Genomic DNA, 26,712 nt, shown 5'->3' with positions numbered 1-26,712 from the left:
CAAGTGGAAATTGGAATTTAATGCAGAGAAGCGTGAAGTGATTCATTTTTGGTAGGTAGAATGCGGCGAGACAATGTAAAGGATACAGTTCCAAAGGGCATGCAGGATCGGAGGGACCTTGGTTGTATGTGTGCATAAATCATTGAAGGTGGCAGGACAGATTGAGGGAGTGGTTAATAAAGCATATGGCATCCTGGTCTTTATCAATAGGAGCATAAAGTATAAAAGCAAGGAATTTGTGTTAAACCTGTATAAAATACTGGTTTGGCCTCAACTGGAACATTGCAGCCAGTTCTGGGCACCATGCTTTAGAACAGTTGTGAAGGCATTAGCGAGGGTGCAGAAAAAATTCATGAAAATGGTTCCAGGGATGTGGAACTTCATTTATGAAGATAGATTGGAGAAGTTGGGACTGTCTTCCTTGGAGAAAAGAAGGCTGAGAGGAGATTTGATAGAAGTATTCAAGATCACGAGGGGTCTGGACAGAGTAGCTATGGAGAAACTGTTCTCATTGGTGGAAGAATCAAGAACCAGAAGGCACAGATTTAAAGTAATTGGCAAAAGAAGCAAGAGTGACATGACAAACCTTTTTTGTGCAGTTGAGTGATTAGGATCTGGAATGCACTGCCTGAGATTCTGGTGGAGACAGGTTCAATGGAGACATTTGAGGGAATTGAATTATTATCTGAAAAGGAAGAATGTACAGAGTAATGGGGAGAAGGCAGGGAGGTGGCACAAAATGAATTGCTCTTTCAGAGGACCAGCATAGACACAACAGGTTGAATGACTGCCTTCTGTGCTGCAACTGTTCTATGATTCTATGAGCTGAGATGGGGTGCAGCTGAGCAATATTGTGGAGGTGGAAATATGTGGTCTTAGTGTAAAGAACATATATTGTTTCTGTTGGACTGTGCATTAAAATTACAATGGCTGCAGTTTGAAGGCCATGTCTACTGGAACATTGTGAGGGATATATACACTGTTGCTATCCTGAAACAGAGTGTGCCATGAAAGACAGGATGGTGCTGAGGAGGACCTCAGGACCTGAGGAGGACCTCAGGACCTGAGGAGGACCTCAGGACCTGAGGAGGACCTCAGGACCTGAGGAGGACCTCAGGACCTGAGGAGGACCTCAGGACCTGAGGAGGACCTCAGGACCTGAGGAGGACTGATGGGGAACTGCCTGGCAACAATGTTTTAATTGGCTCCTGACCAGGTGACCAGGGTTTGTGTGAGAGCAGTGCAGCAGAATAGCTTCTAGCCTGAAAGGAAAAAGACCTAAAGCCTCTCTCCTGAGTGTGTCAGATTCTAGTAATTCTACAATAATAGCTAGCTGGCTTTTTCTCCGAATAGCTGTATAACCTACTCTCTCTCTGAAAACCCCTGTCAAGAGGCAAAGAGGAAAATCACTGTTAGAGACATTGAAAGGCAAGTGCTCGACCAGTGAACTAAAGACTGAAAGCGAAAGTGCTGGGAAGACCACCTCATGTCATCAACAAAGAACTGAAAGGAATTTGGAAGACATCGATCAAAATAAACCCATCGAATCCTGTACTCTGGAATTGGTGCTATTGAACTGTTTTATCGCACCTTTAAAGTGCATGTTTTTATGTGTTTTATGTGTCTTGTATGTGTGTATATAGGGATTTAGGAAGGGATTGAGTTTAGGTTATAGAGTTAGAAATTAGTTCATATTCCTTTCTTTTACCACTGGTTAAAGACAATTTATTCAATAAACAGATATTTACTTATTAAGTTTACAAATCTGGTGCTTGTATTCTGTTAACCTATGTTAAACAATTAGGTGGGTTGATCAAACTTTTTCACATTTGTCGTGGCTCGGAGACCAGTGGGGCTTGATATTGCAGCACACTGTCCCCAATGAGTCATGATACTTAGTGACAACACAGTTATGATGTCGGAAGCTCATCTCTAAGCTGAATATGACACCAAAGTCTCATGCAATCTGGCTTGGCAACAGACAATTGCCAGGAAATGGATGGAGTCAGTAGTAAGGGAACAGAATTTGTGTGGGCACCAAAGACAATGGCTTTGGTTTTCCCAAAATTTGTTTGAAGGAAACTTTTATTCATTCAGTACTGGATGTCAGAAAAGCTATCTTAGACACAGTGGAAGGAGGTGGCAGTGAGTTAGATTTGGCTGCCGTCAGCATAAGTAGAAAGATTTAAATTGTCTGTGGTGGCAATAAAAGAGCTATCTAGTCTAATCTCACTTTCCAAGTCTTGGTCCAAAGACCTGTGGGTTACAACACCTCAAGTGTAAATTTAAGTGATTTTTGAAATGAAATAAAGGTTCTGCCTCTAATACTCTTTCGGGCAGTGAGTTCTATACCCATAGCACTCTTTCGTTAGAAAAAACATTCCAACTCGTGGCTTGTCTTTCTACCAAAGTCTTTAAATCATGTTCCCTAGTTATTGGCCTCTCTTCTGATAGAAATAGGTGCTTCCAACCCAGTCCTTTCTATCACCCTCAAGTTTATACACGTCAATTAAATTCCCCTCAGCCTCTCCTGTTCCAAAGAAAACAATGCCAACTTATCCAATCTTTCTTCGTACCTAAATTTCTCCATTCCTGTCAGCACCCTCATAAATCTCTTCTGTACCCTCCCTAACGCAATCATATCGATCTGCATTGCTGGCAAGATATGCAGTATTCTGGTCTAACTAGTGTTTTATTTAGCTCCAGTATAACCTCCCTGATTTTATACTATAGGCCTTGGCCAATAAAAGAAAATATCCCATATACCGCCTTGACCACCTTTTATTGAGCTACCTTCGGGGATCCATAGACACGTACACTCGTGTCCCTATGTTTGTCTACAGTTCTCAGAATCTTACCATTATGTGTATTCCATTGGTTTGCTTGTCCTCCCCAAATGCAATACCCCTCACATACTTCTCTGCACTGACTTCAATTTGCTACTTTTATGCCCACTTGACCATTGATATCTTCCTATAGTCTACAGCTTTCTTCATCACTGTTGACCACACGCCCAATTTTTGTATCATCTGCAATATTTGTAATCATACCCCCTACATTTAAGTCTAAATCATTGATATATATACCACAACAAAAAAGTAATTCAGTAGTGAGCCTTCCAGAATTGCATGGGAAACAGCCTTCCAGTCACAAAAACACCTGCCAGTCGCAAAAACACCTGCCAGCCATAACCATTGGCTTCCTGCCGTTGAGCCATTTTTGGATCCAACTTGCCATTTTCCCTTAGAACCTATAGCTTTTATTTTCTGACCAGTCCATCATGTGAGGTCTTGCCTTGCTAAAATCCATTTAGGCTACATCAAACACAATTGCCTCTCTGTTATCACCTCAAAAAATTCAGAGTTCATGAACTTTCCTTAACAAATTCCATGCTGACTGTCCGAAATTATTCTGTGCCCCTCTAAACGACAATTTACCCTGTTGCTCAGAATTTGCTTTACGATAATTTCCCTACTGCTGATGTTAGACTGCTGGCATGTAAGCTGTCGATCCCACTACTCGGGCTATCCTTTCTCCCTTTTTAAACAATGGTACCAGGTTAGCAGTCCTGGGGTACCATTCCTGTAGCCAGAAAACATTTGAAAATATCGCTCAGAATCTCCACTATTTCTGTCCCTGCTTCCCTTAGGAACATTGGATACATTTCATCAGAATTTAGTGATTTATTCATTTTGAAGGATGCTAAACTCCATAATATTTCCTCCCTCACTATGTTTATTCAGTTAATGTCCCTGCTCTTTTGAAAACAGATACAAAGTATTTGTAAGAACCATTTCACCTCCACACACAAATTACCTTTTTTGATCTCTAATGAGCTTACTTTTTCCTTTGTTAGCCTCTTGTTGTAAGTTCACTCCTGCAGTTTCTTTACTCCTCCAGGCTTTCTGCAGTATTGAGCTTTTGGTAATGACCAATGACAGATGTTAAACTAACTGCCCTACAGTTAGCTGTTTTTTTTGGTCTCCCTCCCCTTTTTGAATAAGGATGTTACACTGGCAGCTTTCCAGTCCTCTGGGACTTTTCCAGAATCTAAAGATTCTTGAAAGATTACTACCAGTGCATCCACTATCTCTGTTGTTACTTCCTTTAATATCCGAGGATATTATCCGGGGGACCTATCGGCCTTTAGCCCCATTAGTTTCCCTAGTACTATTTCCCTAGTGATAGTTATTGTATTTATTTCCTCCCCCTCTTTTGGCCCTTGATTATTTAGCATTGGAATTCTATTAGTGTCTTGTACCATGAAGACCAAAACAAAGAATTTATTCAACCTCTTTGCCATTTCCTGGTTCCCCATTTATTATTTCCCCAACCTCATTCTGTAGAGGGTCTGTGTTCACTTTGGTCTCGCTCTTCCTTTTTATATATTTAAAGAAGCTCTTGCTGTCTGTTTCTATATTACTTGCTAGTTTACCCTCAAAGTTTATCTTCTCCCTCTTCATTTATTTATTTTTGGTCATGTTTTGTTGGTTTTTAAAACTTTCCCAATCCTCTGGCTTACCACTAATCTTTGCCACATTGTACAACTTTCCTTTCAATTTGATACTATCCTTAACTTCCTTGGTTAACCATGACTGGTTTATCCCCTTGCCTGAATCCTCCTTCCTCACTTGGAATATATCTTAGTTGTGAGTCATGAACTATTTTCTTAAACGTCTGCCATTGTTCAGCTAATATCCTATCCCAGCCTATTGCAGCCAACTCTGCCCTCATTCCTTTGTAATTACCCTTATTTAAGCTTAGCACAGTTGTTTCCGACCCAAGTTTCTCTCAAACTGAATGCTAAATTCTACCATGTTATGCTCCCTGTTTCCTAGGGTACTTTTTACTCTGAGACCATTTATTAAGCCTCTGCAAGGTACAGGTATATACTCCAGACAACAACAGCACCACCCTTGTCGGCAGGTTTGATAACAAAGTCAGGGTTTCACCTAAGTGGAGTGCAGCAAGTTCAGGAGGAGACAAGTTGGAGTGGGTGAGAGGAGCAGAGAAATTAAGACCACCAATATCACACTGACAGTTCTCAATGAAAAGATTAAGAGCAGGTAAGAGGCCAGAGGAAGGGGCCCAGGAGGAGAGAGAATACTTTTGTACGTACGCAGATGTAGCGAACGGTGAGGACGAACCCTGTCATTTATATCATGCAGTAACTCCTTGCTCTTATGCAAGTCTAACAAGCCTTTTATAACTTCCTTTTGAGCAAGGCAAGACTGTGATTGTATATAATACAAAATTTATATAATATATAGTATATTTAGATTATAATAATTTATATAGTCAAATACTTTTACTGTTTAAGAGGGGGTGGAGCGAGATAGAAGGTAGGGATATGTGACGGCTAAAAAAACAAAGATGTCATGGCCACAAGACAAAGGGTGTGTTTATAATATAATTATAATTGCTGTTTCAGTGGCTCTGATTCACACAAACTACAAACTAATCAAAAGATTATATAATTATAATATGTATAAATATTAAATATATTTATATATACAATGCCATACTGAATGGAAAGTCCATTGGACTCTAATTTGGACCTGCAATTAAGAAGGGCGTGCATTTTGTTGATATAATCATACTTGTTAAAGATGACAATTCCTGTGCTTTTGTCAGGTTTATTGATGTGTAAAACAAAAACAGAATTATCTGGAAAAACTCAGCAGGTCTGGCAGCATTGGCGGAGAAGAAAAGAGTTGACGTTTCGAGTCCTCATGACCCTTCAGCAGAACTGAGTGAAATTAGGAGAGGGGTGAAATATAAGCTGGTTTAAGGTGGGGGGTGTGGAGGAAGAGAAGTGGCGGGGGGAGGTGGGATTGTGGTTGTAGGGACAAGCAAGCAGTGATAGGAGCAGATAATCAAAAGATGTCACAGACAAAAGAACAAAGAGGTGTTGAAGGTGGTGATATTATCTAAACATATGTGCTAATTAAGAATGGATGGCAGGATATACAAGGTACAGCTCTAGTGGGGGTAGGGTGGAATAAGACTAACCGGGCATAAAAGGTATAGTTCTGTTGAAGGGTCATGAGGACTTGAAACGTCAACTCTTTTCTTCTCTGCCGATGCTGCCAGACCTGCTGAGTGTTTCCAGGTAATTCTGTTTTTGGTTTGGATTTCCAGCATGCGCAGTTTTTTGTTTTTATTTTATTGATGTGTATGTCCGGAATGTGAAAGTCAGACAGGTTGTTCAGAGTTCCGCAATATGCGTATACTAGATCAGCTAGGCATGCTTTCAAGGATTCAGTGTCTTCAGTGGATGCTGATTTGTGGCAGGATAGTTGGGAGTAGAGGAGTTCGAACTTAGCAAATACCTCTTCCTATTTGATTTGGGATGAAGGTACACCAAAATTGAAACCATACGCAAGAACAAACTCCTCATTTTCTGAGAGTACATGGTCAGACATTTGTTAGGTGTTTAGTGGCATCATTAATTGCATTGCCAAACCACTTCCACTTAGTGAGTTTATAGTGCGGACGTGTTTCAAGCATTTACTGTTTATGGTGCAGTCATCTATTGAAGCAATATAGCAGCATAAACTGATCAAAAAGTGAAAGAAATTTGCGCACCTCAGACCAAATGTAGTATAGGGCATGAAATAAATTAGTAACCCTATTACCAATCTCTTCAATCTCATCTCGCATAAAAGCTTGCTTGATCATCGGACTGTGTCTCACTTTAGCATTATCAATATGCTTCAACAACATAGTTCGACTTACAGGTAAGTTAAGAACAGGTAAGCTATGTCATGAGGACTCGAAACGTCAACTCTTTTCTTCTCCGCTGATGCTGCCAGACCTGCTGAGTTTTTCCAGATAATTCTGTTTTTGTTTTACACATTAATAACCCTGACAAAAGCACAGAAATTGTCATCTTTAACAAGTATGACTATTTATTGACTTTCTCCAAGCATGTATTAAACGCAAGGTTGTGCCAGTTTTCATTTCCAAACATATTGATAATGTAGTGGGTTGGATACAGGGCTTGTCATTTCCAGGACCTTAAGGGGGCTAAAACCTTCCATGCTGTCAGCTGTAAGGATCCTATACAAAATGAAATTGGATCCAGTCCCCAGTGGGCATGGGTCTACAACACAAAACTGATTTGGCTGTAATTGCTAGGTGTCACTCAGGTTTGGACTGATATTCTAAGTGGTAAATATTTATTATTGGACCAGTGGATGTTCTTCCAAAGCTGGGGGCCAGTGATCTGCAATTAACCATTATATGTGGGGTGTTTGATCCTTAAACCTGGAGTCACTTCACAGGAAATTTTTAGTGAATATAAATTCACCACCACCCCCCACGGTTGCATAAGCTGCTTAACATGGATGGCATTACAGATGTTTATGGGGGTACAACACAAATCAGTCCCCTTGATTGGCAGTCTATCCGTTCCCTCGACTATCCATGGGCTGTGACAGCAGCATGTACTTTCCACAAGATACACTGCAGCAACTGATTGAAGCTTCTTCGCCACCACCTCCCAAACCAATGCCTTCCACCGTTGGAAAGGATAAGGACAGCAGGTGCATGGGAACACCATTCACTCCAAGTTTGCCTCCAAATTACTCATCACCCTGACTTGGATATATATTGCTCTTCCTTCATGGGTCAAAATGGTACAACTCCCTACCTAACGGCAGTTGAGTACCTTTCGTTGAGGCAGTTGAAGAGAAGGCCAGTGGCACCATTTCAAGGGGATTGGCAATAAATGCTGACTTTGTTAGTAATGTCCATATCCACAAAGTAGATTTCAAAAAGCATTGAATGGCACTTAAGTATGTTGCTAGTTTTGTGCTGTTTCAGTGAAAGGCTCTGATTCACACTAAAACTACAAAATCTCAAAATAATTACCTGTCTTCCTTCATTTTTTCATGCGTCTCTTAGTGGCCTTCTCAGGAGTGGTCTGGGGAAGGTCAGGTATCCATCTACTGTGTGGGGAATCCTTGCAAAAACGATACAGGGGCTAGAAACTAATTATTACCAAAAATAAGACTTCTCTGTTCGTGCCAGCAAGGGTAGCCATGGTAAATTACAGTGAGTAGTCATTAGTTAAATTTTTCAGTTCAGTAGGTTATGATTGGTCTAGAAAGATGGTCTCAAACTGCGATGAATATCTTTCACAGAAGTCTGACCAAGAGAAAAGCACAAAAATGAACATTTTTTTAATAGTGCATTAAAGAAAGCGACCCTTTCCTTGTATATCTGTAAGGGGATATCTCTTGGCTGTTTGCATGACATCAACTGGGAAGGCATTGTGGTTGACTGACTGATTGAACTTCCTGACTTGGTGTAACATCATGTCCAATGACTCCTCCCTCTCCTTGGGAAACATATATGAGAAAAGGATGATGAATAAACGTTATCTGGCTTACCAAGCTGACCCTATCCAGACTCGACATGGCCTTGCCTGGCCCCCACCCAGCATCTGTTGAGCCAGGCAACATTGACGGAAAGGTGAAGTGCCAGCCCCATGGTTATTGCCTCTTCTTTACCATTTGGCTGAGATCAGGAACTCGTGGGGAATTACGGGTATGGAACCAACTCCCATCAATTTTATACATATTAGAAACAGGATTGAAAGTAACAGGTGGAATCTTATTGAGTAGTTCCAGTGGTGTCAGACTAATTCTTGTGGTTTTATGTTTGATGTAAAACTAATCCCTTCTTGCATTGGAAGAACTTTCTGTTCATTGAGCCTTTTCTGTGTTGTTGCTATTGCCTGTGCTTTGCCCACACTGAGGCATTAACATTATCATAAATTTGTCGAAGGGGGAGAAGAAGCACTTTTTAGCTGACTAACCACCATCAGGGTGTGTGTGTGTATTTAGAGAGACTAAAGGTGGGGAGAGACAGGCATAAACACAGAAGAGGAGCAATAGAAACAGACTGTACAGATTAAAAAAAAGATATTTTTCAGCTCTGTCTTGTTCACATTATGTCTACAAATTGGTGTTTATTACAAGACATAATTGAAGGTGAGTTTGATGCGGCGCCCAAAGTAATTAGGAATGTCCGTGGTGTAACTCTTGCACCCAGTGGTGAGGGGGGAAGTCCTAAGTGAGATCTGTAAACAACCCTGAGCTAGGAATTGGTCTATCTCATTAGCTCCTACCCAATACAGCGCTGGCATTGATCTATGAATCATCCTTTCCTAAAGGGTATATTGTATGTATGTATGTATTTGGGTGTCTCTTTCTGAAATGTCCATGAGGAAATGTTTCTTTGTATTGAAACAGCGGTGGTGGTTTGATGTCTGAAGCAGTGCATTAATGGACATCTGTAGGAAGTGAGAAATTACAGGAAGCAGCGATGGCTGCAAATTTTACAAGGATGTCCTTTTTTGGAAATAGTGTACAGCGTTTTTATAGTACCATTGTTTAATCCAATTTGTGTACCAGGCCACTGCAACAATGCTTGCTTCACTGGCTTTGGGATTGGAGGATTGATCCCTGACACACATTCAATGCAGCTTACTTTTGCAGCCACCACTGCCCATCCACCTTTCCTAGCTGCTGAGGTCCTATTTGAGTGAAGTCTCACTTCAAGAAACCTATTCATTTTTGTTTTACAAAAAAGACAAACAGCACATTGAAACTCCTGAGGATCTGAGATGTGGTTGCAAGTAAGAAAGGTTTTTTTTTAGAAAATCAAGAGAGACTTATAGTGTACCAGGTGGAAAGCCTAAAGAAGCTGGAGTGGATCTGTTTAGAGCAGACCAGTTTAAAGGCAAATTTAATAGAGGTGCTCAAAATTGAGGAGTTTTGATATGAGTAGATAGGGACAAACTGTTTCCATCAGCAGGTAGGTTGAAAACCTGAGAACACAAATTTAAGACAAGTGAAGTAGTGCTAGTAGACCATATACCTCCACCACGCTGTGTTAATTCAACATTATTACAATTTTGCAGTTCTTCCTTGAGGGTTTTCCCTGCTTAGCTGATTCATTGCAACTACAAAGCTGAAAAAAAATCTTGCTATTAAGAGCATGCATCTCACTGAGGAGGCTTAAGGCCAATCCACATCCAACAACCTGGCCTGTGGATCTGCACCTTCACCAAAAGCTAACCAATTCTTCTTTGGGCCTTCTATGTACCCAATTTCATTGAAATCTGCCTATTAGTTTTGAGACATGTTGTTTACAGACTAACAAACAGGGGTGAAAACATTACCTTTTCCCACCTTCAGTGGTGGAGGAAATAATTGACAAAAGAAGCAGGCAGGAGATGGGATTTATTTTACTCAGGGTGTTATCATCTGGAATGCGCTGCCTGAAAGGGTGGTGGAAGAAGGTTCAATGGTAACTCTCAGAGGGAATTGGGGATATGCTTGAAAAAGAAATGTTTTCGGAGCCATGGAGAAAGAGCAGAGGAATGGGACTAATTGGATAGTTCTTTCAAGAGCGGGCACGGACACAGATACAACAAAATGTTCGGTATGAATTTAATATTTCTATTATGTGATAGCCAGTAACGTTTTTTCTGCAAAAATAGTAACATCAGCTTGGCTCACAACACACATGAAACTAAATCGGAAACTTGTGTATTTAAGTCCCATTGCAGGATTTGAGCATTTAATTCCAGGCTGGCATTTTAATGCAATAGTATGAGAACACTGCATTGTTGGAGCTGCCGTCCTTTGGATGAGAAATTAACTACCCATCTGTTCAAGTGGACATTTAAGATCCCGCAGCATTGTTTCTAAGAGCAAGGCATTCCCATAATGTTCTGGCCAACGTGGCTCTCTCAGCTGACATCACTGGAAAACGACTGTTCATACATGTGCATGATGGGGAGGAGCCTTCAAAACATGAAATTTTAAGTTTGAGGCATTGGAGGACTGGGTGAAAATACATTATGTAGACTGGTTTGACACACATGCTGATTAGCAAAGATTGGTGGATCCAGCTTTCTACAGGGACCTAGATTGAATTTTTTTACCTCCTAGTCTATGTAGCTCAGTTTCAAACTACCTTTACCAATGAAGCTACAAAATTATGTGTGTGTATAAATTTGAACATTCTGTTATTAATTCAGTGGCTAAACTGAGCTATTATTACACAACCTCTTACTGGTATGTTCCCAACCCCGACCTATAAGCTTTTCTTCCCTTTTGCTGGCATATTAATTAAAGTTTAAATGAAAAAGTTCTCCACCCCATCTATTCTATAATCAATAATTTGGGATGCTCTTTCCTCAGCCCTGCCACTGCCACGCTCCCCAGTTTGACCCCACGATGGTTATGACTCACATTTTAGGCAGTTGTTTCTAGTTGTTTAACACATTGGTTGCTGCAGCCTCTGCTTACCCATGCTAACATGGAATTATTATCTGTAGATACAGGAGGAACAAGAAGCACCACTAATGACCACCTGAATCTGATATCTGAGAACAATAGGAGTCATAATCATGTTATGCAATGCCTCAATCCACAGAATACACTAAATTATCCATTGCTTTTCAAGTACTCATGTAATGAAGACTTGTTAAGTCAACTTTCAAAAAAAAAGCTTTCCTTTGGAAATACAGATTATGGTGTCTTTCACTGGTGGATAAATAGGGAGATGCATTGACATTGGTTTACAGTAAAATGATATCTTCATTTCATGTTCACTTGACCTAGTCTTTTGAGAAAACATTCACTGGCAGTACAATTATCAATTTTTTTTTCCCTTTCAAGCTTGTGTCTGGAAAGAGCATTTTTGACCTGTGCAACTTGAGGGTGAAGTCCTGGAAATCACAGATTCATTATTGCTGTTAGTAGTGTGAGCATTTTGAGGTAATGTCAGGTGCTTTTAATTCATGAAGCAAACTGAATTCAGCTTCTTGCTGTCTCAAGATGGTAAATTAATCTAATGCTAGTGCAAGAGATCCCTACCATCCACTGTCCACTCTCTGCACCACTTAATTTCACCCATACCCAGTGCCAGCTGGGCACCTTCATTCACTTGTTCCACATAATCTTCTACCTTCTGCAAGAAAGAAAGACTTGCATGACCACAGGTTATCACAAAATGCTTACAGCAAAGGAAGTGTTTTTTTTAAATGTAATCAACTGTTGTAATGTAGGAAACCTGGCAGTCAGTTTACATGTGATAGGCTCCCACAAACAGTGAACAACCTTCTACCAACTGAGCCACAGCTGAAACCTTCCCTTGTAAAATATCATCCCATTGTAAATAAAGGTTTGCATTTAGATTGTACTTTTCAAGATTTCAAAACAAGCCAAAGCACTTTAAAGCCAAAGAAGTACTATTGAGGTTGTAGTTATGTTGTAATGTAGGGAAACACCACAGCTAATTTGTGCACAGTAAGATCCCAAGGCAACAATGAGATACATAACTGGATAAACCATTTTAGTGAAATAGAAACAGAAACCGTTGGAAATGTACAGCAGACGTGGCAGCACCTGTAGAAAGAGAAAGAAACAGTTAATATTTCAGGTTGATGAGCTTTGGGTAGAACTGAAAACTTAGAGCAGTAATAGATTTAAAGTAAATACTGAGGCAGGGATGTGGGGAAAGAACAAAAGGGAAATGAAAAAATGATTTACTTGTAATTTCAATTTAGTATAGTGTATTCGCTGCTTATGAAGTGGTCTCCTCCACATTGGGGAGAAGAAATGCAGACTGGATCACCGCTTTGTGGAAAACCTCTTCAGTCTGCAAGATTGACCCTGAGCTCCCTGTTGCTTGTCACTTCAATTCTCCATCTTCCACTCTAACCTTTCTATCCTGGTCTCCAATTTCATTTCATGCTTTGACTCATCTGACGCTTTGACAAAAAAATAGTTCTGAAGAAAGGCCCTGGACCTGAAACGTTAACTTTGTTTCTCTCTCCACAGGCGCTGTCAGACCTACTGAGCATGTCCAGAATTTTCTGTTTTTATTTCTGACCTTTCTGTCCTTGGCCTGTTGCAGTGTTCCAATGAAGCTCGGTATACGCTTGAGGAACAGCACCTTTATCTTTCGAATCCCATACTCTACAGCCTTCTGGACTCAGCAATGAGTCCACCAATTTTATATCAAAACCTCTGCCTCTGTTTTTTCTTTTGTTTCTTTGCTGTTTTGGTTTTGTCTAGTTTATTTTTTTTATTCCTTCACCTTGCATTCAGATGAGTGCTGTGCAGACATTCGCACCTCATTGGACACTTTTTTTTAACTATTGTCACTGGCTTTTTTACCATGAAACTTTTTGTCATTTAATCTATCCTGCTTTTTATCTCTTGTTCTCCCTTCCCACTCTTTTCTCTTCCTCAACCTCCCACTTTGCTTAAAACCTATTACGTTTCTGTCTTCCCTCAGTTCTGATGAAGGGTCATCATCCTGAAACATTAATTCAATTTCTATCCTCTGACCTGCTGAGTATTTCCAGCATTTTCTGTTTTTATTTCCGATTTCCAGCATCTGCAGCGTTTGGTGTTTGTAATAAAGTCGGAGGTCTGTCTTTGGGTGGAAGGCAAGAGAGTTAAACAAAAGGGAAGATGGTTCAAGGCAAAATGAGATGGTAATAGGATATATAAAGAAACAAAAGATGGCCTAGAGTGAGTATATGCATATGGGAAAACCAGAATCATCAACAGCTGCTGTCCAAAAACAAAATAAACTTCTCAAAAACACACAAAAATGGGCGCAGAGATTATGATAACCACTCATAACCCTTGCCCCAATGCTTTTTTTCTTGTTTTTTGATAACTATTTCTCTGCTGTTCTTTTATTATACCCCCTAATCTTTAAAATCCAGGGCAGGTGGGCTTTGGCTTAACGTCTCATCTGAAAGCACCTCCAACAGTGCAGCACACCATCTGTACTGCATTTCAGTATCAGCCTAGATTCTGTGTTTGTGGCCGCGACTCTCTGAACCAGTTTGGACTTCTACCAACTTAACCATCAAGGAAATAGTAACATAGATGATGAACTCAATAAAAACATGCTTTTTAAAAAAAATGCATATCTCAATGATTAAGCTGTAAAAAAAATTCAGTAGACAAAAACACTATTGGATTAAGAACTTGGGAAAAGTAGTAATTTCATCTTGATTAGGAAAGCTGCGAGCATAACCTGTTTGTTGTAAACTGAAATGATTACTTTGGCAGTTGTTGAAAACCCTGTTCCTGCTTTGAAACAATAGAACAAAATTGTCAGAACATGTCTGCCATAAAATCATGTTTATTTTGTATATTTTTCAGACTTGCTTGGTGGTGCATTCTCCTCTGGACTAGAGGTTTGTAGGCTCAAGTCACACTTCAGAATCACAGTGTATAAACTGGGATGCCACGTCTATAGAGTTGAAGGCATGCTGCATTATCCAAGGCCAAATCCCATTTATTCCATCATAGGATTTTTTAGGATTTTTGCTGATGTTTTTAGGCAGTGAAGTTTTCTGTGAAAATTGTAAACCAGTGGCCTTTGTATTGTCCTTTTGGTAAGATCCCAAACCTTTCTGTTTGTTCAGGTGATTCTGAAGATTCCATGGCACCATATGAAGGGGAGATCTCCATAGACTGTACATTGCATGGTTTCTTAAAATCCCCGAGAGAGGGTTGGCTTCAGTTGCCCTTCTCCAAATGCTGTTCCTCTTTGATTTTGTATCGATCTTCACAGCAGAAGACACAAAAAGCATCCCAGGAATAGTAGAAAATCAAAAGGCAAAAGGGAAGGAGGAACTTAAAACAATCTCTACCAGAGAAAAAGTACTAGGAAAACTAAAGGGAATAAAGGTGAACAAGTTCCCTGGACCTGATGACCTGCATCCTAGGGTCTTAAAAGAAGTGGCTGCAGAGATAGTGGAAGCATTGTTTGTAATCATTTCCTAGATTCTGGAAAGGTCTCAGCAGATTGGAAAACCAGAAATTTAACAGCCCTGTTCAAGAAAGGAGGGGAAAAGAAAGCAGGAAATTATAGGCCAGTTAGCCTAATGTCTGGCATCGGGAAAATGCTAGAATTCATTGTTAAAGAGTAGTAGCAGGATATTTAGAAAATCATTGTACAATCAGGCCAAATCAACATGGTTTTGTGAAAGGGAAATTGTATTTGGCAAATTTATTAGAGTTCTTTGAGGATATAACAAGCAGGGTGGATAAGAGAACCAGTAGATATAGTATATTTAGATTTCCAAAAAGTATTCAATAGGATGCCACGTAAAATGGTGTTGGGGGTGACATATGGCAGGGAGATGGGAACCTGGAGGCAGATTCAGATAGGTCAAATTCAGAGCAGGGAGCGGGCGACAGAAACTTAGCAAGTGATTCTGAAAGACAGAAGAAGAAAAGTTAGGTTTGCCAAATTTCAGTGCTACAATGTTAACAGGTATTTATTTAAATGCAAGGAATATAGTAAACAAAGTCAATGAGCTGAGGGCACAGATAGTAACATGGTAGTATGATAATGGAAGTTTGCCTTAAGGAGGTGCAAAAATGGTAGTTCAACATCTCTGGATGTAGGATGTTCAGAGAGGATAGAGAAGAGGCTAAAAAAGGTGGGGGTGTAGCATTATTGGCTAAGGAATCAGTTACAGCTGTAAGGAGGGAATGATATACTAAAGGAATCATCAAATGAGGCTATATGGGTTGAGCTCAAATTAAAATGGGGCAGCCACACTACTGAGAGTGTACTATAGGTCCCCAAATAGTGAGAGGGTGATAAAAGAGCAAATATCTAGGCAAATATCTGAGGGCAACAACAATAGGACAGTAATAGTCGGGGACTTCAACTGCCTGAATTTCAACTGGGATATGAACCATGTAATAGGCACAGAGGCTACAAAATTCTTAAACTGCATTTAAGGGAAGTTTTTAGCCAGCATGTAACAATGGGAGGGAGTACAATTCTAGATTTAGTCTTAGGAAATGAAGCTGGACGAAGTAGCAGTGGGGGACCATTTTGGAGATAGTGATCATAATACAGTTGGATTTAGCATAATTATGGAAAAGGATAACGATAGAACAGGAGTAAAAGTTCCAAATTGGGGAAAGACAAATTTTACGAAACTGAGAGATGAACTGGCGAAAGTGGACTAGACACAGCTACTAGCAGAGAAAACTATGTCAAATCAGTAGGAGGCATTCAAAAGCGAGATTCTGCAGGCACAGTTTAGACATGTCCCCACAAAGAAAAAGGGCGGTACTGCCAAACCTACAGCCCCCTAGAAGCATTCAAGGTAAGATAAGGCAGCAAAAGAAAGCTTTTGACAGTCACAAAAAATTAATATGTTAGAAAGCCTAGAGGACTATAGAAAGTACAAGGGTGAAGTAAAAAAGGTACTTGAGGAAGCAAAGAGAGGATATGAAAAAATATTGGCAGGTAAGATCAAAGAAAACCCAAAGATGTTTTACCAGTACATTAAGAGCAAGAGAATAACTAAGGAAGGGTAGGGCCTATCAGAGATGTACATGGTAACTTGTGCGCTGATGCTAAAGATGTGGGCAGGGTTCTCAATGAGTACTTTGTCTCTGTCCTCACTAAAGAGAGGGATGATGCAGATATTCTAGTTAAAGAGGAGGAGTGTGAAATATTAGATACAATAAGCATAGTAAGAGAGAATGTACTGGTGGGACTGACATCCTTGAAGGTGGTCAAATCATCAAGGCCGGATGGATTGTATGTAAAAGGAAGCCAGGAAGGAAATAGCAGGTGCTTTGAGGATCATTTTCCAATCCTCACTAGATACAGGCGAGGTACCAGACGATTGAGGTCTGCGAACATTGTACCATTATTTTAAAAAGGGTGCGAGGGATAGGCTAAATAATTATAGGCTGGTCAGCCTAATTTCAGTAATAGGCAACTTATTAGAACCAATTCTGAGAGAAAGGATAACCTGTCACTTGGAAAGGAATGGATTAATCAGGGATAGACAACATGGTTTTGTTAGAGGAAGGTCATGACTTACTAATTTATCCAAATTTTTTGAGGGAGTTATAAGGAGGATTGATGAGGGTAATGCAGTGGAAGTTGTCTACATTGTTTACATAGTAAGAAATTTGACAAGGTCTTCATGGCAGACTTGTCAGAAAAGCAAGATTCCATGGGATACCGGGGAAGGTGGTGAGTTGGACACAAAATTGGCTCAACAACAGGAAACAAAGGGTAATAGTTGATGGATGCTTTTGCAAATGGAAAATGGTATCTAGTGGTGTTCCACAGGGCTCAGTGTTGGGTCCCTTGCTGTTTGCTGTTTATGTTCATGATTTGGACTTAAATATTGGTGGCTCAATTGGGAAAATTGCAGATAACAGAAAAATTGGCTGTGTAGTTGATAGTGGAAAGGATAGCTGTTTTCTCCAGAATGTCATCAATGGTTTGGTTGAATGTGGGCGGTGAAGTGGCAGATGGAGTACAATCCAGAGAAGTGTGAGGTAATGCATTTGGGGAGGGCAAACAAAGCTAGGGAATACACAATAAATGGGAGGATATTGAGAGGGGTTATGGAAGTGAGAGGTCCTTGAAGGTGGCAGGATGGCTGGATAAGGTGGTAAAGGAAGCATGTGGAATGCTTCCTTTATTGGATGAGGTATAGAATACAAAATCAGGGATGTGTACAGTTCTGGCTGCAACATTAAAGGAAGGACATAATAGTTCTGGAGAGAGTACAGAGGAGATTTGCAAGTATGCTGGCAGGGTTTGAAAATTGCAGCTGTGAGGAAAGATTGGATAGGCTAGGGTTATTTTCCTTGGAACTGAGGAGACTGAGGGGTGACATGATTGAGGTGTAGAAAATTGAGGGGCCTAGATAGACTAGACAGGGATGCCCTATTTCCCTTAGTGGAGAGGTCAATTATCAGGGGGCACATATTTAAGGCGATTGGTAGAAGGATTAGTGAGGACATGAGGAAAAATTTCTTCACCCAGAGGGTGGTGTGTGTTTGGAATTCGCTGCCTGGTTTGGTGGTGGAGGCAGAAACCCTCAACTCATTTAAAAAGTACCTGGATCTGTACCTGAAGTGCTGTAACCTGCAAGGCTGCGGACCGGGTGCTGAAAGGTGGGATTAGAATAGGCAGCTAGTTTTCTATTTTGTCTTTTACGGCTGGCGCAGGCACAATGGGCTGAATGGCCTCTTTCTGTGCTGTAACTTTTCTGTGGTTCTATTAGCATGGATAGAGGATTGACTAACAAACAGTAAACAGGAAGTTGGGATTACTGGGTCAATTTCAGGATGGCAAACATAACGAGTGGAGTGCTGCAGAGATCAGTGCTGCGGCCTCAACTATTTACAATCCATATTAATGACTTGGATGAAGGGACTAACTACTGTAGCCAAATTTGCTGATAATACAAAGGTGGTTAGGAAAGCAAATTGAGGCGAGAATATAAAGAGTTTGCAAAAAGATAGGGCAGAATTTTGATGTAGATGTGTGGGGATGGGCCCGACACGCCGATGCATAAAATGACGCATGATGTCAGGCGTGCGTCCCTACGTCACCACGTGCCATCGTGATATTTCAGTGGGCAGTTACTATATGAGCACTGATGCGTGCCTGCTATTAATTAACGGGCTACTTAAGACCCTTGAACCATTTATTAATTTTTTAGAGCCCGTGCGATTTCAGAGTGCCGCACAGGTGCAATGAGCAGGCGGGTTTTTAAAAGCCTCATCCACAGGTGGGTTAAGAGGAGGGGCAAGTGGCTCGCAAATGCTTGTTATTAGTCATTTACTTTAGAAACTTACTGCTACTTGCTTGTGTGAATAGGAGAACTTCAAATCTCTTCAGAGCTACTTTTACAGGAATAACAGGCTTCAGGCTAGGGCTCTGGAGTAAACATAATTCTTGGGGCCTTGCAGTTTTCAGGCAGCCTTCCTTTACCCTGGGAATGGGGATTGTCCTCTCCACTGGAGGCACCTCCTCTGAGGAGGAAGGGAGGGCCAGAAAAGGGAGGAGTCCAGGAGTCTATATTCAGCCTCCAGGAGAGCCACCTTTGGGAGGAGAGGCGAAGGCATAAGGGGCGCAGAAGTCCAAGGCGGAAAGGGCTGCAGAAGACACCACTATCCTGCTGCCAGGGTTTACAGGCGGTGATGCAGCTACCTCAATATGTCTGAGGTGCAGTGCTGAAGGAGGCTTCGACTGTCAAGGGAGACAGTGACCTCCATCTGTCAGATGATGGGCCCTGAGATCAGCTCCAACTGTGTGGGTGGACAACTCACGTCAGTGGTGTTGAAGGTCACGGCTGCCCTCAATTTCTAAGCTGCTGGCTCTTTCCAGGGGTCAGTTGGTGATCTTTGCAGAGCCCTCCAGTCAGCTTTCCACAGTTGTGTCAAGCTGGTGACAGATGCTCTGTTCAGGCGTGCATTGACTTTCATTCACTGCTGCTTGGACGAGGCCAGCCAGGCAGAGCGAGCCAGAGGCTTCGCAGCGATTGCTGGGTTCCCCCACGTCCAGGGTGCATTTGACTGCACCATGTGACCATCAAGGCGCCAGTGGGTGAGCCGAGATCCTTTGTCAACAGGAAGGGATTCCACTCCATGAATGTGCAGATAGTGTGTGACCATAAGATGCAGATTCTGCAAGTCTGTCCAAGGTACCCAGGCAGTTCCCATGGCACAAACATCCTGAGACACTCTCAGATGTCGAGACTCTTCAGTGCTCCAGACCGGCTGTATGGATGGCTGCTGGGTAACAAGGGCTATCCCCTCAAAAGGTGGCTCATGACGCCTCTCCGCCATCCAAGAATAGAGGCTGAGCAGCAGTACAATAGGAGCTACGCCTTCACAAGGGCTGTGGTAGCAAGCACCATCGGTCTTCTCAAGATATGCTTCCGATGCCTGGACTGTTCAGGGAGAATGTCCAGTACCCCCCAGGTTGTGTGTTGCTGATAGTGGTTGCATGCTGCACTCTCCACAATCTGGCGCTGGAAAGGGAGGATGCAGTGGAGGAAGATGATGTAGACGCAGATGCTCCGGCTGCGCGCACTAAGTCCGGTAGTGAGTCTGAGGACGAGCACGTTCAGGAGAACGCTAAGGGGATAGACACTGACCCGGGCAACCTCCAGGATACCCAGGAGGCTTTGATCCAACAATCTGTCAGCTAGCCCACCACAGATGGACCTCCAACACACGCCAGGGCTGCAGGCTCCATACTCGATACCTGAGAGCAACATTTGCCTGGTTAGGAATATTAACTATGTGCCCTGTCAATAAAGTAATGAGACAATTCCTGCTCCTACTTGTTGCCTTTCTGCTACTGCCAGGTCCAGAATAGGAACTTGTGTGGGAAATTCTGAATCTGAAACCTATTCCTAACACTTGTACACTATGTGATGCTCCTTGAGATTGTTCATGGTCAGTGTAACTTTGAATAAGTGAGCCCCAGGGGTTTGTGGAAGCTGTCTGGGGTTGTAATGTTCATTTAGTTTTTTGGGACATATAGTGCACACAGGTCAGCACTCTTTAATGCTGTGATGCTCTTTCTGCATAATAATGTCAATCTATCACCTGAAGTCATCTGTCCTGACCACCGTCCAAGCACGGGTAATCACTAGCACTTCAACTTTTTATGCTCTCCTGCTCTTAACGCATTCTCCAGTCCCCTGATTTATTCAAAAGCAAAATACCGCAGAAGCTGGAAATCTGAAATACAAACAGAAAATACTGGAAATATTCAGCAGATCTGGCAGCATCTGTGGAGAGAAGGTCTGATACAATCATTCTATCCGCAGAGGTTGCTTGACCTGCTGTGTACATCCAGTAGTTTCTATTTTTATACCATCTGACTTCACGGTGCAAACGGGCACAAAATGAAAATTTGCCTTGACTGCCATTGTGCATCACTGGAACACAGTGATACTCTTTTGAGTAAACCTGTTTCCATCTGTTTCAGATGAAGTTACATTGTTTCATAGTTTGCCATTGTGAGATTTGAACTCTTGATCTGGGGGTTACAAACCCAGTACCATAACCACTTGGCTATTTAGGCCAAGCGGAACACAGTGATGGCGCTGATCATCATTGTACTATTTAATAGCTCAGTGATTGGCATGTTGCAGAAGTGCAGCTGCTACCCCTGAATAGTTATTGTCACGTTGTTGGTCTTGTTATCTTGCGCATCACAAGCAGTAGCTTATCTTTCTGCCACTGTACCCTTACCTCTGGAGTCATCAGGGTCTTGCTCCTGACACCACTCCTCCTCTTCCTTACGTACGTATTGGTGTTTGGTGATATCATCTACTGACATTGGGTCAGCTACGGTGAGTACACTGAGGTTGCTTGTCTAACATTTAGATGTGGATGAGCTGTAATTTCCTCCTGTTAAACATTGGGAAGTTTGAGGCAATTTTCCATGATCCCAACTACAAACCTGCCACCAATTCCATCATGTGCCTTGACACTGTCTCAAGTTAACCAAATTTTTTTGCAACCTCTGTACCCACTTCTGATTCCATTTCTTCTCCACCACAAAGACTACTAATTTCCACAAACATTGTTTGTGTAACATTGTCAGCCACTCTCTCTACCTCAGTCCATTTGCTGCTGAAACCCTCATCCATACTTTACTTCTCCAGTCGTAACTGTTTTATACTTTTTTTAGCTTGCCTCCCATTCTTCACTTTCTACAAAGCCCAGTTCATCCAAAACTGTGCTGCCCATATCCTATCTCATACCAAGACCCACTCACTCCTGAGCTTGCTGACCTATATCATATTAGCTCCCATTCCCCCAGTGCCTCTCATTTAAGGCTCTCATCTTAATGTTTAAATCTCTGCGTGGCCTCTGTCTTGTTAGCTCCACCAACCCTCCAACCTAAATACCCATCCCCTATCATCCAAACTCTGTTCCTCTTGCTCTGGTCTCCTGTTCATCCCCTCCCTTCTCCAGCCCATTGACAACCGTGTCTTCAGCCATCTTAGCTCCGTTGTCTAGTGTTGCCTCACTCAACTCCACTGGCTCACGGCCTACCTCTCCTCCTTTATTACCTACCTTCTCTTTTGACCAAGTTTTGGTCGCTTCCCCTTGTGTGCTTTTGTTGTTGCTTTCTGTTCTTGGAAAATGACATGGCATTTGATCTGCATTACATGCAGTGTAGCTGAGTAGAGATGTTGGCAGCAAGGCATCTTATTTTTAGATGCTGCTGTCATCAACAGGGTCTGAAATATCAACATCTGCCAAAGTGAGTGAGGGGGAAGTGGCAAAATTCTGCAAAAGTGCTCCATGTTCCTTTAGATCGTTTTTTGTAACGTGAGCTGTGCACCTCTAGAGGAGGCAGATGGGGTCCAGTTTTCAACCAAACCCCTAGGTTGCAAGCAATTTTGGAGATGGGATCACAAATTGAACACCATTTGCTTTTAAAAGTAACAAGCGATTGCAAAACAAGTGGTAAGTTGTGCTTGGCTGTGTGGTAGTACAATGCAAGCTGATCTTTGTAAATAATCTCCAACAATGCAAGTTGTCCATAGTTCAGTTCCATTTTTCCCTTTCTCCATCCCTTTTTCTCTTAAGGCATTGACAGTTGCTAGGGGTGCGGATCTTGTGCCAAGTAACAGTTGCCAAGCAAATCAAGCTCCTATCACTGCCTCTTGCAAGTGGATGTCGACACATTCTTGTAGAGGTGAAGGAGGGTCCATGTTATTGCAGCCAGTCCAAACCTGGCATTGATGCCCACGTAAGTGTAAGGTGGAGTCACTAGGTAGTGATCAGTGATAGAAATGCCACTGGTTTCTCCTCTCTGCTTCCCCACAGCGCCACCATAGCGTGTGGCACTCTGTAACCAGCTCTAGTCCATCTGACATCATCTAAATACAGAGCATAACTTAAATCTGTGACTCTCCTGTAGAGAGCAGAGCATCTGAATTGGGGAGATGAATTATCTCTTCTCAAGTAAGAAAGAAAGGGGAATAAAATTGTATTTCTATAGTGCCTGTTATAATCTGTGTTCCACAGCACATTCAGCCAATGTACAAAGAAGCACTTTTGAGACATTGGCACTGTTGTGATGTAGGAAATGTGGCAGTCAGTTCGCTGATTCTGCTAGCTTGCTGTGTGCACTGTGAATTCTGACCAGATAAAACTATTTTGGTGGTGATAATTGAGGGGATAAATACTAGCTAAGACACTGGGGAAAAACTCGCACACTGCTCTTCAGAAAGTGCCTTGGAATCTTTTATGGTCACCTGAAAGGGCAGAGGGGGTCTTGGTTCAATGTCTCTCCTTATCTGAAACATGATCCTCAAACAGTGCAGCACTACACTTAGAATCAGTCTAGATTTTGTGCTCGAATGTCTGGAGCAGGGCTTGAGTTCAAGCCCATGACCTTCTGACTCTGAGGTGAGAGTGCTATCAACTGAGCCATTGTTGACACGATGGGGGTGCAGTGTATGGCTTGATGTCACTGCTTTGGTGTTGGGTTGGAGTGGGAAAAGAAATCAACTGCCATTGATTGCTTGTGACCTCCTCCCTCTCAGTTGAATAGTCTGGCATAACTCGCTCATGAAGAATGGATTATTCTGGCATGAGTCACCTCCTTTGGAAACAGTAATTCCTTTTCCCTCCAATAGTCCTGTGATATAAAAGCATCAATTCCCTTCTGTACACTGATTGCAAGCAAAGTAGAAGGCTCAATTTGGCTTTTTGATGCAAGTAGCATCAGCAATACTTGAAGCATTGCATTTTCCTAATGTGATTTTAACTGGAGAGGCCCCTTACAACAAATATGCTCTAATTAGGGAAGAATAGCAAGTTTATTGCATCATTAATCCAAGTCAGAAGCTGGTTGTAGAGAAACAAAATATGTAATTATCTGTGAATTCTCTTAATTGGTGCCTTATGGCTAGATTTGAAAAACTGAGAATCTGGGTGGAAGGTAATTGTGAGAGGGATGCATATAATAATTTCTCCCTGGAATGTGGTTTTAAACTGGTTGCTTTTTTTGAGAAATTTGAGAGATAATCTGCACCCTACTTTACTCTGTTCTGTTAATTATTGATATTGTTTGCCATCTCCAAAGCAAATCTTAGAACTCGAGTCACAATCTCATCCTACCTTGCTCCTTCCAGCCCCACAGTCAAACCACATGGTATGACATCACCTGTATAGCATTCCACAATGCAGAGGGGTATGCCTCCTCCTCTACTCCCTCCAGCTTTAACTGTATGTCTGCTGCCATGCTACAGAAAACTAATTTGAGTGCAAAGAGAGCTAGATCATGGGCATTAGGCATGTTGGAATCCTAATTAAAAGAAAAGAACTGCATAAAATTGTTTGCTAGGACTGGGAGAGCTAGCTCCTGAGCCTTCCAATATATAAAATGTTGGCTTAAGACACCCAGTTTATGTTGAAGAAACTAAGTGGTTTCTTCTCCAATTTGAATTTTGATGTGCACTGATACAGCAAGGAGTATTTGGACGAATACTTTCAAAACACTGACATCTTTATGTAGCATTGCAAAACTTTAAAACAGACTTTTGAAGAAACTTGTTGATGTTTCGAGTCCTCATGACCCTTCAACAGAACTGAGTGAAATTAGGAGAGGGGTGAAGTATAAACTGGTTTAAGGTGGGGGGTGGGGGGAGAGAAGTGGAGGGGGGGTGGGATTGTGGTTGTAGGGACAAGCAAGCAGTGATAGGAGCAGATAATCAAAAGATGTCACAGACAAAAGAACAAAGAGGTGTTGAAGGTGGTGATATTATCTAAACAAATGTGCTAATTAAGAATGGATGGCAGGACACACAAGGTACAGCTCTAGTGGGGGTAGGGTGGAATAAGACTAACCGGGCATAAAAGGTATAGATTTAAAAATAATGGAAAAAGGTGGGAAAAGAAATATCTATATAAATTATTGGAAAAAACAAGAGGAAGGGGGAAGAAACAGAAAGGGGGTGGGGATGGAGGAGGGAGTTCAAGATCTAAAGTTGTTGAATTCAATATTCAGTCTGGAAGGCTGTAAAGTGCCTAGTCGGAAATGAGGTGCTGTTCCTCCAGTTTGCGTTGGGCTTCATTGGAACAATGCAGCAAACCAAGGACAGACATGTGGGCAAGAGAGCAGGGTGGAGTGTTAAAATGGCAAGCGACAGGGAGGTTTGGGTCTTTCTTGCGGACAGACCGCAGGTGTTCTGCAAAGCGGTCACCCAGTTTGCATTTGGCCTCTCCAATGTAGAGGAGACCACATTGGGAGCAATGAATGCAGTAGACTAAGTTGGGGGAAATGCAAGTGAAAGGCTGCTTCACTTGAAAGGAGTGTTTGGGCCCTTGGACGGTGAGGAGAGAGGAAGTGAAGGGGCAGGTGTTGCATCTTTTGCGTTTGCATGGGGAGGTGCTGTAGGTGGGGGTTGTGGAGTATACCTTTTATGCCCGGTTAGTCTTATTCCACCCCACCCCCACTAGAGCTGCACCTTGTGTGTCCTGCCATCCATTCTTAATTAGCACATTCGTTTAGATAATATCACCACCTTCAAAACCTCTTTGTTCTTTTGTCTGTGACATCTTTTGATTATCTGCTCCTATCACTGCTTGCTTGTCCCTACAACCACACCCCCACCCTCCACTTCCTCTCTCTTCTCCCCCCCCCCCCCCCCCTCCCCACCTTAAACCAGCTTATATTTGACCCCTCTCCTAATTTCACTCAGTTCTGTTGAAGGGTCATGAGGACTCGAAACGTCAACTTTTTTCTTCTCCGCCGATGCTGCCAGACCTGCTGAGTTTTTCCAGGTAATTCTGTTTTTGCTTTGGATTTCCAGCATCTGCAGTTTTTTGTTTTTATTTTTACTTTTGAAGAAACTTGTTTCCTCTTTCAGGTTATAAAAGAGAAATGGAGAGCTTGGCTTTCCACTTCTCTATTTGTATTAAATGAACTACTCGGCATGATACTTGGATTGGACAGAGTAGGAACATTCCAACTTCATTCATCAGTCTTTAGTTGATCCTACCTACGGAGTGTTCAGGCAGTGCTGACCTGAGCAGGGGAGAGGATGAAGTCAGCCAGGATCCTTACTCCTGGTCACTCTTGGTGGCAGCCATAGGAAAAGTACATGAGTGAATGAAGGCAGGATTGGACACGTTGTCTGTACATTCACACTATACTTCCTCATGATCAATTAGTGTATCCCATATCAAAAATAGCCTATTGGCTGAAGTTATAAGGATGGGTGGCACTGTTGAAGCTATAACTCTGCATTCATCGGTGTCTTGATGAAATGAGGAAAATCGTGATATGCTATTTCTGTCATGACCTCAGGTCATCTCAAAGCATGTTACAGTTAATGAAGTACATTTGTCATATAGTCACTGTTGTAATCTAGGAAATACAGCAATTTGCATACCTTCATAACCACTTATAATTTGCCTATTGAGTGGCACAGGATAGTGAAAAGAATTCAGACAGAGATTTCATCCTTTTTGTTTTTCAAAATATTTCTAACTCCCACTTGCCATGGCCACTCCATATGTGGTACTTGTTGCAGAACGTGCCTCTTGCAGATTGGCCTCCTCCACCATCAGCAAAAGTGCACCGTATGAAGCTACCCCATCTCCAGTGGATTTGCCGCATGTCCATCTTATGTAGATGGAAGGATGCTGACAACAATATGAAAGTAATCTCTGATCACAAGATTCTTTCCGGCTGAGGTTCAGTCATTTGATCAATGCCCTGTAATAAAAAGTCGTTCCTTAATGATTAAAAGAGACTCTGTCTTTGAGAACTCTGACATTTAGTAGTATTCCTGTTTCACATGTTTTAATTTGTGTTGTTTACTTTAATGAGTTTAATTTGGTT

The 26,712-nt window shown here is 41.8% G+C and overlaps 1 protein-coding gene across 8 annotated transcripts in view; it reads left to right on the top strand.

Annotated features, from left to right (window-relative positions):
- pknox2 (pbx/knotted 1 homeobox 2) overlaps positions 1 to 26,712 on the top strand; it is a 432,107-nt gene that overhangs the window by 68,589 nt on the left and 336,806 nt on the right. The window contains exon 1 of one of the 8 annotated variants that reach the window (XM_041174170.1): positions 14,221 to 14,242. The exons of the other annotated variants lie outside the window; for them this stretch is intronic. The gene's annotated coding sequence lies outside the window, so the exon portion shown is untranslated. Of the gene's footprint in view, positions 1 to 14,220; positions 14,243 to 26,712 lie in introns of those variants that run through there. 8 annotated transcript variants of the gene reach the window in all.

This window comes from Carcharodon carcharias, chromosome 25, assembly GCF_017639515.1.
Source record: "Carcharodon carcharias isolate sCarCar2 chromosome 25, sCarCar2.pri, whole genome shotgun sequence".
In the NCBI taxonomy this organism is placed as follows: Eukaryota; Metazoa; Chordata; class Chondrichthyes; order Lamniformes; family Lamnidae; genus Carcharodon; species Carcharodon carcharias.
This window is presented reverse-complemented; position numbering and strand designations above follow the sequence as displayed.